We start from the raw sequence: 20,859 nt of genomic DNA, 5'->3' as shown, positions 1-20,859 counted from the left end.
CGTAAAGCCTGCTATTTCTTTTGGCAAGTATATGCACAATCGCCCACCCCTTGCTAGGTAGTCAATGACTCAACTACTACAGGATGACTACCGGTATTACTACAACTATTACTACTACCACCGGTACACCTGCCAAGACTACTCCTTGTCCTACTCCAGTTATTACTCCTCTTCTTCCTCCTCATCTTCCTACTCCTGCACCAAGCAGCCTATACAGCCTGCAGCCTAAACTATGACACAAGCTTATTCATCTTCCCTCCTTTTTTCCTCCGAATTCTTCCTGCTCCTCTTCATCCCCTCTTCTTCTTCTCAAATCCTCACACCCCCCACCAATCTCCTCCCCCCACCCCCCTGAAAGCTGCCCTGCGATGACTCATCGCCTGCCTGAGGACATGAGGAGAGAAGTATGGGTGAGACGAGAAGAGGCAAAAAGGAAGAAACATTGGGGAATCAAGGAGGAGACAACACAGGCAGAATAAAGACGTCACTGCTCGGTGTGTGTGTTGCTGAAGGCAGCATCTGGTCAACGTCACGGCTATCGTGAGGCAGAATGCTTGTTGATGAAGTCACCAAACATTAATCTCTCTCTCCCTTTTGCCTGTCACCCTCTCTCTCTCTCTCTCCAATCATGCTTCAGGCTCAAAATAGCTGCTATAATGTAATGGAGTGACACTAAACATAGCCTCCACATGGAGGAGTTTAGCCACGCTGAGACATTTTTGAGCAACCACATCACCTTAACCTCAAAGCGGTTCGGGGATAATGTGGCATGGTGGCTCACAAGTGATTTTCCTCATGCCAGCCACAAACCTCTCAACCAGCTACAGCCTATTGTTGATTACTGCCAGTCTATATTGTAATTAGCCACTGAATTTATGGGAAATGTGGTCTAAATTTGGACAACCACTGACAATACCACTGGTGTGAGATGTGAGACTTCCAGTGCTCTCCACCATGCTCTCATTTGTTATCACTCCTTACACCAATTTAGCTACGTTAATTTAACAAAACCAAACCATAAACCAACAAACCGTTCGATCCACAACACACCCTACAAAGTGCAGTGCTGTAAACACATCTGCTGTATGAGAGCCATCTAACCACACACTGAGCCCATGGCTGAATACATTGAAAGGTTTTTTTTTAATGTTTGGTTTAAATAGAATAAGTAGACTTTTAAAGAAGATTTGTTGGTTTCATACTGACAAAGACAAAATATAGAGAACATTGGAAATCGTAGTGTTTTTTTTTTCCTCCCTAATGTACAAAACAAACCAAACTGAAACAAGAAATCATGACCCAAAAAACACAGTGCAAACCAAACTGCGAGTTACTTGAACCGCTACACAATTAGTATTAACTGTTAAAAAAGATGTACTGCACCTTTAAGGAATAGTTGTTTTCATTTTCATACACCGTCAATGTATAGGACAGGGTTGGGCGATATCCAGAACTTAACACTGTCATATTGTCCTGTCAAAGCAATATTCAAAATTATAAAACACCCCAAAACTGTATTTAGGGGAGGGGGGGCTGGGGATCCGAAGTGATACCTCTTCTCTGAATAGACAAGCTAAGCCAGTGTGCTGCTGTTAGCCAGTGAAAATATAGCGGAGTGGCAACTCTTCACTTTGTTTCACAATCTATGTCAGTGCACTGCTGTAGCCTGGAGAGTTTCTCTGCCCTTTGGCTCGTGCGGTGCCGGTGCAGCTGTTATACCAAATTCCGCGTTAAAAATAGATTCCGTTTTATTTGGCTAATCTGCACACTTCACACAAGTCACCCAAATGGCCAATGGATCATTGGTATTTGCGAGCGCTTGTGTTTTTCGCGCTAGGCGAGTCATACACTCCACCACCGCCTAGCCTACAACGGATGTGTTGCGGCTGAAAGCCGTCCTCTCAGCGTTCACGCAGAAACTATTCGCTGCAGTGATTGGTTAATTCCGTTGTCAGTATTTCATGACGTACGGCCCAGTGCCCGCCTAACTCCCTCCGGACAATCCAAGCTAGCATCAACAACAGATTCCTAAAGGAGCCGCAGATTGAATATATCGATGTGCGTTTTTTCCCCCTTTCCTCGTTTATTTGATCTAGGCGGTCGGTGAAAACGTCTAGGCGGTGCGCCTAAGAAATTATAAGGCAGGGAAAACCCTGAAAAGCCACATACTACTCCATGTCTCCTTTTGTGTCAAACCATATGGAATTGGCTTGAATTTGTTATAACCTTTTATTTAAAAATTCTAGCACAAGCAGAAGAGGCATTTCTACGCATGATGAGGTTTGGTAATTTCGAAAATATCGCATATGGACATAAACATCATGATGTGCGATGTTATTGGATAACAGTTTCCACCTTGATGTATATTCTAGTAGGGCTTGAAAATAATATTTTAGAAATGTAAATATGTCAATATAAATAAAGTATTATGGTGCTACAGAGACGCCCTGACCTACAAATTGTATTTTCCAGATGTAAGAAACATGTTTGTTTGCAACACAACCCAGCAAAAATCACACAATTTTCATTTGAATAGTGAAAAAGATAATGAAAAAATGATTATTCAATTTGCAGTGCAATATCTGTCAAACTCAACTCAATATGATTTTTTTTTTTTACTCCATATCATTCAGCCTTTCATGTCAGGGATTCTCTATAGTTTTGGAGACTGTATGAAACTCCTTTCACTCGGGGAGAAACCTGCAGGCTGCTGGGGACTGGACGCTGCAGCTGTTGATATGATGTGACTGAAATATGTTGTGATTCATATTACAGGTCGGACCGGCGCTGCCAGAGAATATTTCTGGGTGAAGCCAGAAGAGGAAGGAAGGGAAAGCACTGAGCAGACGAGGAGCTCTGACCTCAATCCATCTCATCAACAAAACACAGAGAGAGAGAGAGACAGAAAGAGAGGAAAAGACAGACAGAGAAGAATCTGGTTAAAACGCTCTACAGAAGATAATGAAGATGGGGTACCAGGAGAGAGAAAGAGAGAGAGAAACAGCATTAACCAGACTAACCAGTCTTGTCTGTTTGTCTGTCTGATCCCCAGTCAGTCACGACCCAGGACGTGCCAAGTATGTGCCCCAGATGCCCTCGCACAAGACTGCAACACACTCACGTACACACGGTAAACAATGTCTCTCCCATGAGCCGCAAGCGTCTAAAGATAGCAACAAACAGGAAACATCAGGCCACATCTGTTCTGCTCTGGGATCGGTGTAATCACCATAACAATCTATTACCTCTGAAGCTTCCACTGTGAGCGAGAGGTGTGACAGATCCCAGAACTGATACTCTGACGTGACGGCGTGCGTCTGCCTTCACCCTGTCAATCTAACTGAGCATTTGGAATATTCGCTACGTGCCAAAAATGAACATGGGCTGAAGCAGATTACAGATGAAGAGCATCACTCGCCACCTCTTTACACTGCGGCTGTGCTCAGATGAATGACTGAAACCTGAAACTGCAGACTGAATATAATGAGTACAACACAATCCAAACGGCATTTCCTCTGGACGTAAAGCTTGATCATGTGTTTGCATTTGATAGAAAGAGTTTTTCCCAGTGGCAGCAGCAAACTTTCCAGAATCAAATTCGGAATCAAAAACACTTTATTGATCCCCGAGGGGAAACTGGGTCAGTTGCAGCTGCTCAAATTCTCAAGAATATATTAGAAGCAAAAGTGAAGTTATAAGAAATGGAAATGTAAAAATATGTGCATTAGAAATCTGTAAAAAGTATGTGCATTATGTAGAAATATGTGCATTAATTCTAGTTGTAAGCAAGTATTTGCATGAGGTGCATTATGTATAAATATGTGTATTATCCCCCTAAAATATTACAACAATAAATACAGAAATAAGGCGTTGAGAATATGTAAATAAGTCTGGGGTATTGCACTACTGAATTATTGTAAAATCCTGAAGGTATAAAATTATTGCACAATATTTTAATTAATGATAGTTAAATGAACAGTTAAATAGAGTGCAGTTATGCAGTCCACAACTCCGAATGAGAATCAGAAATACTTTATTGATCCCTGAGGGGAAACTGAGAGAATATTTTTTGGAAGGTTTGACAACTCCAGAAGGCAGAACTTCATTTAATCCTGGTTTATCTCACTTAAATGAGTTAAATCTAACTTGTGAGTTAGATGAAACTACAGCGGGCACATAGTGTCTTAATGGGCTGTGTCGACATGGGAACCAAAGAGTTATTACTCATTGAGCCTTGGAGCTAATGAGCGCTGGTCGATCAGCCACAAGTAGAAGTTTAAGCAGCTTTCACACAGCGCACGCACGGCGCAGACCTCGGCCGGCGCAGCCATTCATTGTATGTGTGATCGCGGGGTGCAAGGGTGCACGAGTCTGCACCGAGCTGAGTCTGCACCAAACTGAGTCCAAGTTGAATTTTTTTAACTTGGGTGTAGCACACTGTGACATCACCTCGGAGCATCCAATAGGAGAGAATAGTGGAATCTGAAAAAAAATGGCGGATTTTGGCAGAACGGCAAAACAACAATGGAGGAAAGCATCACTGTGGCTGTCATTCTGTGTGCAGAGCTGTGAGACACCAGACTACAGTCCTACCGTGATCTCATTAAAAAAGCCCAATCATGGAGAGAGATAACCAACAATTTGGGAAAACAAGGTGTGTTTAAAAACTGGCATATGATGTTTTTTTCTTTCCACAATAGGCGAGATTTTTCGAGGGCCGTCCAACACTGCTTGCAGCTTTAATTTTCTTTTTTTCTGCAATCAAAGACCAATACTGTTGTAAACTGAACCAAATTATTTACTACACAGACAGGTGTATGTATTTAGAAATCTAAATTATTGACATCATGAGATATGCACTACTCTTGCAAAGAGTAGCGCGCGGCCCAAACCACGTGCTGTATGAAAGCCGCTTATCTGTGTCAAACAAAACAAAAAAGTCAAACTGCAAACCTCAGGCCAAACCTTACAAACTTTTCATTGTATTTTATTTTATTTTTATTTATTAAGCAATTTTCTTTATTTGGAAAAAATACAGGAACTTCAGGTTATGAAAAATAAGAGGATTTTTTTGTTTGTTTTTTTTACAGACATCCAAGTGTCATAAATGATTCTGAAGGAGTTAGGAGTTAGGAAAACGTCTGTTATTTCTCCCACAGATGATGTATTATTATTATTATTATTATTATTACTATTTTATCCACAAGTCTCGAAACTGCTCACAAATCAGAGATGAAGGACAACATGATTTCTGATTCTGATTATTTTTCACAAAACTGTATCTATCCATTCTGTAGCCCCTCGTATTGCTATGTATCATTTAACACACTTCATGTTCATATGATGTTATGACACTGCATTATTCTTAACTGGTTTAAGTAAGTGCATTACACAAATGCTATTTTAATAAATTGGAATGGGAATTCTGGATTGATTATCATGTATTGTGTTGTATATTTTATTAATCCAACCAGGTGTTATGCAGCAGGTTACATTTTTCGCTGTATTTATATGTATATATATGTATATACATATATCATATGTATTTATATGTTCAGTAAAATCTGAATTCTGAGTGCAGCAGTGTATTGTGTTACAAATCATCCTGTGACCCCTGTATCGCGATGTCCCTGTATCAACTGCCAATACTGCTTTCCAACAGTATCAATCCATGCAGCGTTTTCTCTAAACAAAAAATTAAAATTGAAAAAATGGCTTCCATCCCCATATGTTTATGTGAATTTTGAATGTATGCATTTTAAAAAAAAACGAATAGAAACACTATAAGTTTGCAAAAAATCCCAAAATTTGCATTTGGGGTGTCCTTCCCAATAGCCGATGTTGCTGTGTTTGGCTACTTGCAGACTAACAACCCTTTAAAGACACAACAAACCATATTAGCCATTCTGCCTGACTGACTTCCATACTCTCTCTCTCTCCCCTCTCTCCTGGTCTCTATATCCATTAGGGGGCGCTCCAAACAGTCAAACACAAGCCTGCTATTGTAGAGGGAGTGACCTGCATGGCTCTTGTAGTCTGTGACTATCCTGGCTGTGTCTATATATGGTCTCCGGTGACTTGGTGTCATTCCAGTCGGTCTTGGCAGGCAGACAACAGGTGTGTGTTGCCAATGGGCAGCAGCGTCCTGCATGCCGGCCTACCAGGCAGCGTGATGCAGAGAGCTGCGAATAGGCTGCTGGAGGTCACTGTCAAGGACGACTCCCTCCCTCCTCCTCTGCCCTCCTCTCCTTTCCTTTCCTTGTGTCCCCGATCCTCCTCCTCTTCTCTTCACCTCCCCTGCCCTCTCTCTCCTCCTCTCACTTTACCTCTTCTTGCCTCTATTCTCTCCTCCGCTAACCTAACCACCTCACCTCCTCGTCGCCCCCGTCCTGCTTTCTTTCGTCCTCTCATCTAATCTCACATCCTTTTCCCTTCCCAAACGCATCAACTCTGATCCCCTCCTAACCCTCCCTCCTCCCTCCCTCCTCCTCCACTCTAAGCCGAGAGAGAGAAAATGATAAACAGAAGGCAGACAAGCACATTATGGACTCAAGTTGAACACTCCTGCAGACAGAGGAGGAAGGTTTGCATTGGGACTGAAACACTGAACTTCAAAAAACAATGAAGGATCCAGTCCATGGACCGAATAAACAAACACACACAGAGACAAACAAACAAATCTGTAATCGGCTATCGGTGTCCTGCCAGGTGTGGTGGATGACCTGAGCAGCCAGCCAATCAGCTCAGAGGACCTGTGTGAGCAGAGCTTACATCATCAGTCAGTGCTGGGATATTGCTAAGGGTTAGCTAGCTCACTGACACTGACAGACAGATTAAGCTGCTATTTCTAGGAGGTAGAATGACTGAGTGTACGTCTGTGTGTGTGTGTGTGTGGGAGAGACAGAGAGAAAGAGAGTGAGAGAGAGAGAGAGAGAGAGTGAGAGAGAGAAAGAGGGAATCCTCCTATCCTTCAGCTAGTGAGACAGAGTCAATTAAGGATTTCCAGGAATATCTACTAGTGGACGTAGACTGGCACTTTGTTGCTTTTGTGTGGATTCAGATTGTCATTGATTGACAACAGCCTCTGTTGTCTGGTTACTAGGGGTGGGACTCGTACACGTGTAAACACGGTTAGCCAATCATAAAGGTTTAGAAAAAACACTAACCACGTACTCGTTGTTTTTTCATCACGTGACTTTAAGTTCACTCACGAGCGTGATGGGATCCACCAAAAATAGAAGTTCTGTTCGGCAGTTGTTTGAAAGAAACGTAAGTGGAAACACCGTCAAGCGTACACTGTGTCACGCTGAATAAGCCTTCTACCCCCTAAGGGTAGCAGAACAGGCTTAAAGGTAAACCACCACCGGAACAGCCTGGGGACAGAGCCTGGCGTCAGTGCAGGTGCGAGTGGAGGACGACAACAGCAAGCTAGCATGAAGGATTTCATATCCAGAAAATGTGACAAGCCACGAATCGAAGCAATTAACAACTTAATTGCGGAAATGGTCGCCCTCGACATGCAACCTGCGTCAACTGTTGAGGACGATGGATATTACGTGTACACATGTATATGCAATTATACGGTGCGTGTACACGTTTAGAATTTTTTGTACACGTTTCCCACCCCCTACTGGTTACCATGTGACTCTGTCATCTGGAGTCTTCCTGTTTGGGTTCAGATGTTGTGATGAAGCTTTTTGGGTTTGCAAAGGCTGCATTACAGTAAAGGGATGCAATTTTTTGAACTTAATGGACTGTTGCAGCTGTTCTCTTACTTGCCTTTACAGGCCTCCACTAACTTGTTTCCACATGAACTACATGTGCTCCCAAATGAAGAAATTTAGAAGCACACAAAGCAATTTAGGAGCACAAATGTTCAAGTAACACAGAGTTTATAAACGAACAATTTATTATATAGCCTAAATATTTATACTGCACACATGCCTGTATGTGTCTATGGGACCCACATCTGTGCAATAGCACATGCCACCAAAATCACACATTGGCCCATTCCTACGAGATGGAAAGGCCATTGTTTCATAAAAGCTTTCCATCGGCGAACCAACAGGATGCTTTTATTATGAAGCAGCTACAAGAAATGCTACATGTTTACATACCAGTGAAAACGTGTAATTTTAAACAATCAGATATTTGGAGTTATTATGCTAGCAGACTGGTGGTCAGTGTGAGTGGCTTTTACTGTAAGGTTGAGCTAACGTTGCTGCTGTACAGTCTGCTGTTGTTTAATAATCACAGCTGGTTTTGTATTCATGTGATACATTTGTAACAAAATATTGCAGTATGTTATAATGTTTACTCACACACTGTGGTCAATTTTTTTTCCAGTTTGCACATATCTATTTTAGAAGCAAACGCGAGTTAAACAGTCGCACTGCAAAGCCTTGCGCTACTTGCATTATCATCATATCCACATTACTAATTATTGTTCATCAAAAATCTCATCGTGTAAATATTTTCTAAAAGCAGGAACAGTCATCCCTACAACATCAATAATGAGGTTTTTGGTAAAAAAAAAAATCATGATATTTAATACTGTCCATGAAGCCCAGCCCTACTACTGATAGTACTACTACTACTACTACTACTACTACTACTACTGCCTCAAAGCTGTCAATAACATGCCAAGTTACCACGGAAACAAACTCAATCATCTGCAGAACTGACAGAAATCAGCCGTGTGGACAGATGAGCAGATAAGAGGAGACAGAGTCTGACAGGTTTCTGTACGTCAGGACCAACAGAGCAGGTTCCTCTCTGCTGCCTGCGCAGTCAGCACCGGATAGGCGTATCAGCGTTTGTTTTCAAACTGTTGGCTGCCGTTCATTCTTGTACAGTGTAAGAGACGACTCCTGCAGAGTGAGATGATCCATCACAGTGACTGAGAACAGATAACTCTGTTTGATCCTTATTTCACTGTGGCCTGGTCTAACTCCAGAGTCTGAAAAGGCTCTTTTGATCTGGGTTGGCTTATTACGCAGACAATGAGGCGGCTGCTGTCAAACTGAAGGTGGCATTGCTGGTTGAATATAACCAGCATGGACCTGACCAATCACAATCATGATCAGGATCTTAGCTGATGGTTGTAGGTTGAGGGGCAATTATGCTTTATTGGCAGCTAATGGCTAATGTAAATTCAAACAATGTTCAATTTAGTAATGAATAAGGCTGGGCAATATATTGATATTATAATGATATTGTGATATGAGACTAGATATCGTCTAGGATTATGGATATCATGATATTGTGATATGGCTTTACAGTAAAGTGATGCTTCTGAACTTACCAGACTATTTAGGATGCTCCAATATTTGCCTTTATCCACTTAGTTATTATATAAGAGTTACTAATGATTATTATTTCTCAAAAATCTCATTGTACAAATATTTTGTGAAAACACCAATAGTCATACCCACAATATTGTCACAATATTGATATATTAGGTGAAGAATAGTATGACGTCTGATTTTGTACCGCACAGCCCTACTAGAGTCATCATACTGGTATAATTTTAGGCATCAGTCAAAGTGTTATACTGAGCATCTCTGAGGCGCTTGAAAGAAGATTTAAAAACATCAAGACATACTGTGTAACGTGATTTAGCCTCAAAATAATGTGATATTATTTACAGGCCATATCACCCAGCCCTAGTAATCAACAGTGAAACCTGCCAAACAGGGCTGTGCACGTGGCTGAGGTGGATACGTTTGGAGAAACAAACAGGAGGCCATTAAGGCTGATGGAGACACCTTATATGCATAACGATGACGTGACGGGGAGCGAGGAGCAGTGTCATGTGTTTCCTGTGTCTGACAACAAACATGACAGGTGAGGTGACACGACGCTGCTCTGTCAAATGTTGAACCGTGATCTGCTCTGACCAGGTGTGGTGTTGTGTGGTGTCACACCCCCGGCCTTGTTAGACAACTCCTTCCGCAAATAATCACTAGCCTGGAGACAACAAACATGGAACTATCAAATAACCACAGTACTTGTTCTGGATATATAAACAGGCCTCCAATTTATAACACAAATGATTTTGGGTTTGAAATAAACCTGAACTTGAACTTGGAGGTGTTCTTCAAATACAGTGAATGGCATCTGATCACAACAAAATGACCCAATGCACACCCTCTCCTGTATGCAAAGGACTGTAAAAACCCACAGCATAACGCTTCCCATAGTGAGCAGGCCATTCAATCGCTCCATCTTCTGTTAAGCTGTCGGCATTTTAATTTCATTGGCATCTTCAGAATAATTTGCATAATGCAACTGATAGAAACCCATAATATTTCCCTATTTACAAAATGTTCAAAAGTTATTTCAGGTTAACGTCAATAATTTCTCCCATTACATGGAAATCACAGCAGAAAAGAAACAACATGGAAGCGCTGAAGTAGTAAAATATTCAAAGTGTCAGTCTACCCTACAAGAGTGGTTTTCAAAGTCTGGTGTCCTGAGAAACCCTGAGGTCCCTGAGGGTCTTCCAGTTTGTCCTCAGGAAAAAGAGGAATAATTTAATTTCACTGTAATTTAACTCAGTAGAACCTGTGTGACTAGAAACCGTGGAAAATGTATCAGGGATCATTTTACACATTTTGTTCTTTCTGGTTTAATCTTACAGCGATTTGTCAGAACAATTTCACCCTTTGAAACCTGCGCAAATTCACTTGATTTCTTTCAAGAACAGGGGTAAAGGCTTATGGCAAATTTGCAAAAATTTACTAGGAACATTAGTACGACAAAATCATAAAAATAATAATAATAATAATAAAATAATAAATAAAAAAATAAAAAATTCCCAAAAATTTGCAAAAACAAAGGCAAGACAACTATATTTATAATGATTAAAATGATATATTAAAATGTGAGATAGTAATCTGTTTAAATTTCTGTACAGTATCTTGATTTGGCTGCTGCCTATAAAAATGAAAACCTTCAATAAACAGATGTTTAAAAAAAAAGTCAGATAGTGATGCTGATTTGATCAGATTTCTTGTGTTTAAAAGCTTGTCAAAGGAATGGGGATATCACGGCTTACTCAAAGTCAACTTGGAGGTCCAGATTCATGAAAAAGTTTGAAAACCGCCGCTCTACAGCTGACCAACCCTCATTCAGGCCTTCAAACTGCATCGAAATCTGCAGTCTAGCTGCTTCGTTGTGGGATACGATACACAAACCTCTGTGGCCGGTGGACAAAATAATCCCAAATGATCAATGAATACTGATACTGAATAATTATTATGACTGATAATGTCTTTATTTAGGCCTAGTGATTTATCTACAGTAAAGGTCACTAAATAATTCACAAATAGCTGGGCATAAGAAAACACCAAGTTAAATCCCTGGCTTTTCTACTATTTCTTTGGGTGGTGGTGAATGTGTGTGTGTGTGTGTGTGTGTGTCATCGATGGGTGTCAAAGAGGTGTTTCAGCCTGTCGTAGCCTCAGGTGGCAGGGTTAACACAGTAATTCCTCACACACAAAACACACACACACACACACACACACACACACACACACAGAGTAGGTAATGGGTTTGTTGTTACACGACAGCTTTGACTTTCATGTTTCCAGCAGCTGCAAACATCAATACCAGCCACATATAAACCTATCTGTCCTAACTACGGGCCTGGATCAGCGCTGTCACGTTTACACTGCAGGCACCATTACTTACAGTTTATTTATCTTTTGTCCAAACCAGAGTGGGAAATTGAACTTAGTATTTCACACTTGCTGTGTTTGCGGTGCTTGAATCAAACTCTGTAGCATTTTAAGTGAGTAATCCACTATGTTTTAGCCTTCATCTCTGATTTACCTCATAAAGCAGCTCTTAGCAGGACATCACATCACCTCCAGCCTTCACTGATATCGGTGTCAGATGGCAGAGCATCTTCTTTGCAGCGTATCAATACATTATTAACCGCCCTGGGCTGCAATAGTCGTTCATATTCAGTGGTGTCCTAAAAGCAAAAAATACCATCTGACCAGTCACCAGAGCTGTCCAAAAGTAGCATTTGGGCTCAAATGTAAAGGGCAATTAAACTTAAAAAAAAAAAAAAAAAAAAGCCAAGAATAGGTTCTACTGACCAAATCATATATCATCTATTTCCCTCCATCCATTTTCAGTGCTGTTTCATTAATGGAATAATGTAAAGGTGGAATGTTAATGTATAATGTTATTTATTATACACAGGATCAGGTAATTCACCACTACGTTCAACTGAACTCTAGGTATTCATATGGTATTGCAAATCAGAGGGGCTGGTGATGCCTGATTTATTCACCAAATTTTACTGGCATCTGGTGCCAGGTGGGTGGGAAATTCAGACCCTGATCACAGACATTTTCAAGCACATGCTGTTTTTCATTTGTGAAAGAAATTTTGACGAGCTGAATTTTTTTTTCTCTGAAAGTAGGGAACAAAGAATGTATGACTATCATGCTGGTTGGACCAAAATTATTAGGTGAGAGAGTGCCCTTAATTGCATTTCTGTGTTTGATTTGTTCAGGGTTGTCACGTGTGTTATCGGACAGAATTAGAGATTTTACTCAAAACAAATGCTCACTTCACTTCACTTTCTGTAACTTTTTTTTTGCTACCAGAATCTGGTGAAATAAACCAAACAACTGCACAAAGTCAAACAGGCTAACTGTATTTTCAGGAGCAGTGACACTACTCAATGACTGTAGAGATGGAAACTGACATGTGACATCATGATGGCCCTGCACTGGACTGATTCAGACCACCAGGTCAACCCCACACTGCAACACACAGCCAGGAGCAAAATCCAAAACATCATCATCATCAACATCATCATCATCAGCATCATCATCGTCGTTCTCATTATGCGTACCTGCGACGCTCAGCAGCTTTTGTGTGTGTTACTGCTTAGTGGGTGTTGTGATGAAACGTAGCATAACCAGGCTAAATAATGCTAAATAAGGGCTGGAGTCTGCTGACACACACTCACACACACATACACCCATGAGAGAACAGGTTGTCCAAAACTGCATGATGCATGTGTGTGTGTGTGTGTGTGTGTGTGTGTGTGTCTTGAGGGGTGAAGGCAGTAGCTAGACGCCGTGATGAGTGCTTGAAAGTAGGGCGACAGAATTAATCACAAAATCAACAAAACTCCAACGGCTGCACTTTCCCCCGTCCCAAGAGGTTGTAGTTTTGTCTCCGAGGGGAAAGGAGACTCAGAGAGCTTCTTAAAGCTGCAAAATGCAACTTGAAAGGAAAAAATAAATAAATGAATATAGCCTAAATTATTAATCTGTGTATTCATGCTTATATCCCCTGTTTGCCGGTTTTCAATTACATCAGGACGATTTGGGGCATAAACCATTTACAGTGGGTGTGTTAAGACATAATTAAACTTTTTTTTTATTATTTATTTTTTTAAGTTTTAAATTCTTACCAAATATCTCCGCTGAAGTACTATGGCAACATCATCACCTTCACCTTCAGACAGAGCTTCTGCCAATTCCAGCATTTGAAGGTTTCAGTCCCTGTTTGTCTGCTCTACTAGACTGAAAAATGCAGCGGGGACAGCAGCACTGGAGGGGCAGGGCAGCTATCAGATCAATCATAGATAAAGTTCAAGTAAAGTACAATGCTACGAAACATCCCAAGACATCCACCTACTTTTGATTTTAAACCCTGGAGAAAAAGAGAGTAGTTGATTTTTCAATGAAGTAAACTTGCAAAATAAGAAGGCACACCTAAAAAGGTGCAGGTCCTTGTTTTGAAAGCATAGAAAAAGCTATGATTTACCAACTAAAATGTAATCATGCAGTTGTATGTGGAGGTAATGCCTAGTGTTAATGTCCTCAATCTCAAGTAACATTGGGTTATCTAAAACTGGTGCTAATTAGGTGCAGTTCCTGATTGGCTGAAACTGAAATACTAATTAAAGGTCATGGCTGAAACTACTACAAGTTCTTCATTCTCACACGTCTCAGGCATGTCCTCTACAGACCAGTGCAATGACATTTTCTGGTATGAATGTAAAAATAAAGTGGCATCAGTTTACCTGTTGTATCTAAAATCACAACTGTACTGATGGCTGCAAATGCCAAGTGATGGATGGTCAAACATTACAGAGTATCACTACTTCACAGCCAACAGTCCTCCTGAACTGGATGGCAAACTGATGCCAGGAACAGAAATAAAAATAGTTTCATTTCCAGTGCCGATAAACAGCCAACGAACGTCTACATCCCTGAGGAAAAGCTGCTACAGCGCTGACCAATCAGTACATTACTTGGTGGTTTTTGGTAGTAACAAAACAGTGTTGAATTTTGGTACAGTAAATGAATACTGGTTGTGGTATTAAAGGCAACACTAAAGCTAAATGTGCAGCAGACAAAACCCATTCAAACACTTCAGAAAGACGGCAGCTTGTCCAGATGATTGACAGGCGTCGGGGCGGGACCTTGACTGGCTGAGAAAGGAGGAGGACAGGAGAGCGATGCACTTCCTGTCTGCAGGAGAAAAGCTGAATATTGTTCTGCTGCTGCTGAAACCCTCGCCGGATTTTGTATGAAACATTTAGCACTACAAAGGCCAGACTGCAGTTCACAGATAGCTGTTCTGGATTTTTTTTTCAACTGAAATATCACAGCTTTCAAAATGTCATTCATTTGGTGACTTTTTTCTTGACCCACAACGTACAAACCGGTGTTGTTGGCTTTTCACACAAAGAAACAGTTTTCATTGTTTTTGCAGTTGATGGCCTGTCTGTCATCTCTTAGACCCTCAAAAATCCACTGGCCTTTCTAGTGTTAGCTGCATTCAAACTGAGTGAAACCTAAGCAGCTGACACCTAACATCTGACCCCCTCAGTAGCGTTGGGTATCTGGAACCGGTGCTAATTAGGTCCAGTTCCTGATTGGTTGAAACAGAAACACTAATTAAAACTACAAGCGGTTCTTCATTCACACACTTCTCAGGCATTTCCTCTACAGCCCAGTTCAATGACGTTTTCTAGTATGAACATAAAAATAAAGGAGCGTCTGTTTACTTGTTGTACCTTAAATCACAAATGTACCGACAGCTAACATCTGACCCCCGTTCAGAGGAAGTCGTGCTCCTATTCTGTGTATCAGAATTTCAAAACAGTCGCACTGAACAAAAGAATCACAACATAAATTAGCACAGCTGTCAGTCTAAACAATCATCAACTACAACTGGGAAAATTACAAAGACACACACACACACATACACACAGCTGCTGCCCATGTCCCTTGATATATGAAATTCAACAGCTGTTCAGCGACACTAGGTCGGCCGCACACACACACACACACACACACACACACACACACACACACAGAGAGAGAGAGAGAGCCAAGTGCCATGAGAACAATCTGTCCTATCGAGTATCAACAACCCATGGGGTGAGACAACAGCTCAGATCAACCAAAACATCAAACTACCAACCGCAGATGTCTGCCATCTGGCTTCTTTCCTCACCGCCGACCCAGGACTCAGGAATCACCATGGTGACCAAAAACTACGCACATATCAGTCAGTCAAGAAGGATTTATGCTGCTCAGGTACGACACTTCCAAACAAGTCTCAAGTCTCCAAATAATCAAAAGCCAAACCTTAGGTTCTAAAACTGGACACACGTTTTGTTTTGCTCTTCTATTTTATTGTGCACTTCCCAGGATCGCCTGTCAATCAAACAGTGTGGGCGGGACTGTGAGCTCTTTGAAGTTTTGAAGTTTGAGCCCCTCGTCTCTTCGCAGCGCCTCCTTCCCTCCTTCTTCTTCTGCTGCTCATTCCAAAACAAACCAGCAATGTAAAGGGCATCACTTCCTGCCCGGGGAGTCCACAGGTCTCAGAGGGTTAAATATAATGCTTTTTAAGACAACATTTAAGAAACTTTTCTTTGGACAATATAATCTTTTCTTATAAAAAAAAAAAAAACAGCATTTCAGTTGTGTCTCAGAGTGTAAACATAAATCTTATGTTTGTGATCGAGTGCAGAGGTAATTTTTGGTGGGAATATGGTCGTTATCAACTAGATGATCCTATGAAATGTTGTTAGAAGTTTTTAAAAGTATTGAAAATGTCCTTTAGGTAGTGTTGTTTTAAATTGACCCAATACTTTTTTGCAACAGAACTTCACAAGTAAGTATGAGGATTTTCTAAGATTTCTCTCTGCTGCTAAGTAGGACAGGTAAAGTATAATGTGAGTCAGATTAATCAACAAGAAGAAGTCAACAGAAATACATGGATAAATGAAATTAGACCAGATGTTCTATGTTGAAATTAAGATCTCACAAGTTCAAATTTTAGACTATTTCATGAATTTTGTGCCTGATATTTGTAAAACTGTATTTAAGTCAGTTTAAGACTGTTTTTTAAGGACCTGCAGACACCCTGGCTACCAAACACTGAGTGTTTTGAACAGCAAATGGAAAAGCTGCCATGAACTTGACAGAGGTTGAATCACTGCTGTGTTATTAGAATTGCAGAGGAGCAACACAGGCATTTAGTTATATGAACCTTTGGTCAAAAAAACAACCAACAAAAAAACCTTAAAGTTAAATTAAATCAGTGATACAGCAAGTCCTGCCTGCCGGTCTATCTTGTGCATCTTATTCAAGGCCAGCACATGTCTGTCCCCGAGGAGCTCAGTTCTCACACATTAAAACTGATCCTGAGAAAACAAAGAATGCCATGTAAATCTATGTATACAGCAGAAACAACTGCTTAATTAATCGATAGATATAAACTTTTAATTGCTGATAATTTTCATATTAATTGCTTTAGTCATTTATCGGGGGAAAATACAAAATACTTGGTTATAGCTTCACAAATACTAAGAATGACTTGCTTTTGTCTTAAAACCAAACTTCTGCACGTCTGAGTTGTCTTTCTGCACGTGCGCAGGAACAAAAATAGACCAAATGGAGAGAGGAGGTCGTCCGGCACACTGCTGTCACAAATCACGCTGGATGTCAAGCAGGTGATGTTTAAACAGCTGGTCACTGGTCATGTACACGGCATGTTTTCATGTGTCAGTTTATGAGCATTTGATTGGCTGTGCCATGTTTTATATAATATAATATGTTTGTTTTATATAATCACTGCGTCAATCTTATTTCCTGTATGCCTGACGAAGGTTTCTGAGTGAAGCGCTGCAGTTCTTCTGTGGGACGTTTTGCAAGTTACAGCTGTGTGGAAGTACTTTCTGTCTACATATCATTACAATTAATTTTTTGTTTGTTTTGGGTTTTTTTTTTTGTTTTGTTTTGCTTTTTTTGGCCACTGGTCAGACTACAGAGGCAGTTTGCATGCATCACTTTGGTCTCTGGGGACTTGTGATCAGCATTTGTCATTAGTTTGACATTTTATACATGAAATGATGAGGCTAACTGATCAATAACAAAAAATAATCAGCATATTAATCAACAATGAAAGTATTTGTTAGTTGCAGCCTGACAGTAGCCTTGAATCTCCAAAGACAACTGAGTAAAAACAAGCTGATGTTGCTTTTCCAGAATATCTAACAATCCACTAAACAGTACAAAGTGACCCCCATCCACCAAACTGCATATTGGTAAATGTCTGTCCTTGTCTAATAAGTTAGATGAACTCAGCCTCTCCGCTATCTAACCAATCATCCTGAGTCCTGGTCTGTTCCACACATCTGATTGGCTTCTTAAATAATTACAGTGGCCAGTGGATTTTCTGATTTATGTGCACCTGGGGTTTGCAGTGCATATGATTCATCTTTGAGTTCTGGTTAAGGTGCGGTGGGCGGTGTCGCTGTGATGCTGACAGAGTGCAGGAGGTCCCAGAAAGCTAACAGACACATTAATAACAGCAGCCTGGTCTCCATTTCAAGGCCAAACGGGGCCAGTTAAGTCTTATTAGTCACCGGTTTCTCCTCCGAGGACGAGGCAAGGTAGCTAAGGATTACTCATTATTTCCATCAATCTATTTCCCCCCAAACAGCGAGAGGGGTGGCATTTACTTCATGTTTACAACAGAGGTGATTTGCCAGCTGGATTACAGATTCAAATAAAAAAAAATAATAAATAAAAAAAAAAGATCACTTCTCATCCTACATTAAACATTTATTGTTGGTCTGGGTCCCTGGACAGGAAATGTAGCTAAAAACAACAGCAAATTAACTTTTTTATTCATTGGCCAGTGGCTGGGGAATTCCTAAATTAGGCCAGCCACTTTTACTGCTCAGGGGACTAAAGAGCTTTGTAGAGTGGAAAAGAGCCTGACTGGATGTGAGCCACGGTGACTAATGGAGGAAACAAAATCATAGGCCTCCTTCACTGTTTTAGCTGCCCTCTGCATGATTACAGTAGAACTGGACTCCAAAAGACAGGCTGGTTACCTGGAAGTAGACAATCAGACCAGACACACAAGCATCCGGCTGCTTGTTGTTTCCCAGCCTGGCGCTAAATGCCTTTAACACACACACACACACACACACACACACACACACACACACACACACACACACTCTTTCTCTTTTACGCTTTTCATAACACTGAACACAAACATCACCTAACACTGTGTAGTAAAGACCAGGGCTGTAGATATGGAAATAAAAAAAAAATCATACTTTGATATTTATACCAAATATTTCAATATTTCTGCTTTGACACAATGCTTCAACCGTATTTGAAGTGTAGCAACAGTGAAAACTGAGCCTTCTTCAAAAAACAGCATAATAATACCAACTGGATGGAGAAAATGCAGTTACTTCACAAAATATGTTTTGATCAAAACAGACTAATCACTGTCTTGGGCTAACCCCAACCCTAAATTTGATATCGTCCATGTTGTTGCCTCTTGAGATATTAATATCTGGCGTGTTTATATCTAGATAAATGATATATTATTCAGCCCTACTACAGACCTATTATGTGCAGCCACAAATTACATTTATTCTTCACTCATTGATGTTGGAAAATACACTGTTTTCTTAGAATAGCAGTAACCATAATCTCAAACATGTGAGAGTGTGAAGACATGTCCTTGACATCAACAATGAGAAATAAGAGGCGGACACGGAGGAAGTTACCCCCTCACCTCCAGTGTGTGTGTGTGTGTGTGTGTGTGTGTGTGTGTGTGTGTGTGTGTGTGTGTGTGTGTGTGTGATTGTGCTGTTACATAATCACCATAGGTAAACCCTGCTGACTGCTATGGATGACAGGACAGTGGAGGACAGGCTCCTTTCACTCAGATGACTTTTAGCATTGCCATGCAGCCGCCATAGTAAATCATCAGAGCCCCTGAGTCTCCCAGGCAAATCCCACAACAACAGATTTCAGTCGAGGCTGCTGGAGTGTACAGGCAGCCGCTGATTGGTCCTGGCTTTTTGTCATTAACATGCTGCTCAATCATTTAAATGCGGAAAAATCAGAACAAGGCGGCGTGACACCAACAGTATGACAGCAGATAAACAGTTGACCGACAAGTAGCATTGTCATCCACACACCCAATGTTCAGCTCCAGCCGGGGCTACAGCGCTAACCAGATAATCTCCCTGCCCCGGCTATCCTTGTCAAAGCCAGCAAACCTGTGCAGTAACACAGCCTGGAACAGCTGATAGCAGCATCGTTATCATCTGACACCTTTACCTGATAAGCAGCGGAGAGGGAGCAAGGTAGTCCATCTGAGTCCAGCCTGCACAGAGCCGTGGTAACAGCACTATAACGGCTTTATTAAAGCTGCCCGCTAGCTGCGAGCTAATTAAACTTCACAAAGCCACTTCTCAGCCACCAAAACAGCACAAGTCCTCCTCCCCTTACGGACACAGGATGTCAGCCTAAACATAGCCAACGTGATTATGGTTTGCTGGTGGCATTACGGCTTGGTACGACATATATCACACATTTAGACACTTGGGTACCATATTAGACTGGCCAGCTTCTTGACCTTAGCCTGACAGCTAGCATGCTAGCTCGCTTCGGTAAACTGAGCTCCAGCTCCAGCTCCAGCTATAAACCCGGATTCGACCGTCTTAACTTTAACACCCCAGTGTGTGTCATTCCTGCTCGAAACTCCATCTCTCTTTATTTAAATGCAGTGCGGAGGCCACGGTGATACAGGAAAACACCAGCTCGACACTTAACCGCCGTTTAGAAAGCATAGCAGGCTAACGTTAGCTAAGTAGCATAGCTGATATCACGGTTTGACGTTACGCAGTCTGTCCTGATGGAAAGCGAGCTGTCAAAATAACAACTTACCGACTGTCGGTAACACCCGCTGGACACTGAACTGACTCGGTGGGGGTCAGCGTGGTTGCGTTTTAGTGATCGGAGGGGCTCATGAACGTCTGTCCCCGGTATCCTAACTCATAAACGGCTGGAAAAACATCCAGGAGCGGCTACATCTAGCGGCTAGCGCGGCTAACGGTGGTACAGTAAAAACTCTGCTCTGCTAACGTTAGCTACTTGGCTTTTACAGTTCATTTACATGAGTGCGGGCCTTTGTCGCCCCCTACAGGCCTATATTTACCCTCATCTTCTTTGACAGGCACTTTGGGGGCAGCCGGGATCGCTGAACGGTGCAGTAGCGTCATCTTCCGTTTTAACATTGAAACAGCAGTCTGTCAACCCTCCTACTTACATTGAATTGAAACCTCCAGAAAATCATTATAATAAAAATTGTTACCCAAGTTTTTTTTTTTTTTTTTTTTGTATAAGCCACATGGAGTTCTTTGGAACTCTGCAGTTGTGATATTGCCCAACTTTGATTTTGACTCAGGACTAGACATACTAGATATCTCTTCTTTTTTTTTCTTTTTTTTTTTTATTTTGACAGTTAACATGACTGACATTGACATAACTAGAC

At 41.3% G+C, this 20,859-nt stretch overlaps 2 protein-coding genes across 2 annotated transcripts in view; both read right to left on the bottom strand.

The window, feature by feature from the left end:
* Positions 1-20,463, bottom strand: part of ip6k1 (inositol hexakisphosphate kinase 1) — a 51,957-nt gene extending 31,494 nt beyond the window's left edge. The window contains exon 1 of the mRNA XM_030051394.1: positions 20,253-20,463. The gene's annotated coding sequence lies outside the window, so the exon portion shown is untranslated. The remainder of the gene's footprint in view (positions 1-20,252) is intronic.
* The window catches only part of LOC115359829 (zinc finger protein 585A-like), a 1,044,768-nt gene that overhangs the window by 110,303 nt on the left and 913,606 nt on the right, over positions 1-20,859 (bottom strand). The window lies entirely within an intron of this gene.

Source organism: Myripristis murdjan, chromosome 5 (assembly GCF_902150065.1).
Source record: "Myripristis murdjan chromosome 5, fMyrMur1.1, whole genome shotgun sequence".
Lineage (NCBI taxonomy): Eukaryota > Metazoa > Chordata > Actinopteri > Holocentriformes > Holocentridae > Myripristis > Myripristis murdjan.
The sequence above is the reverse complement of the archived record's forward strand: the minus strand, read 5'-3'. Positions and strand labels throughout refer to the sequence as shown.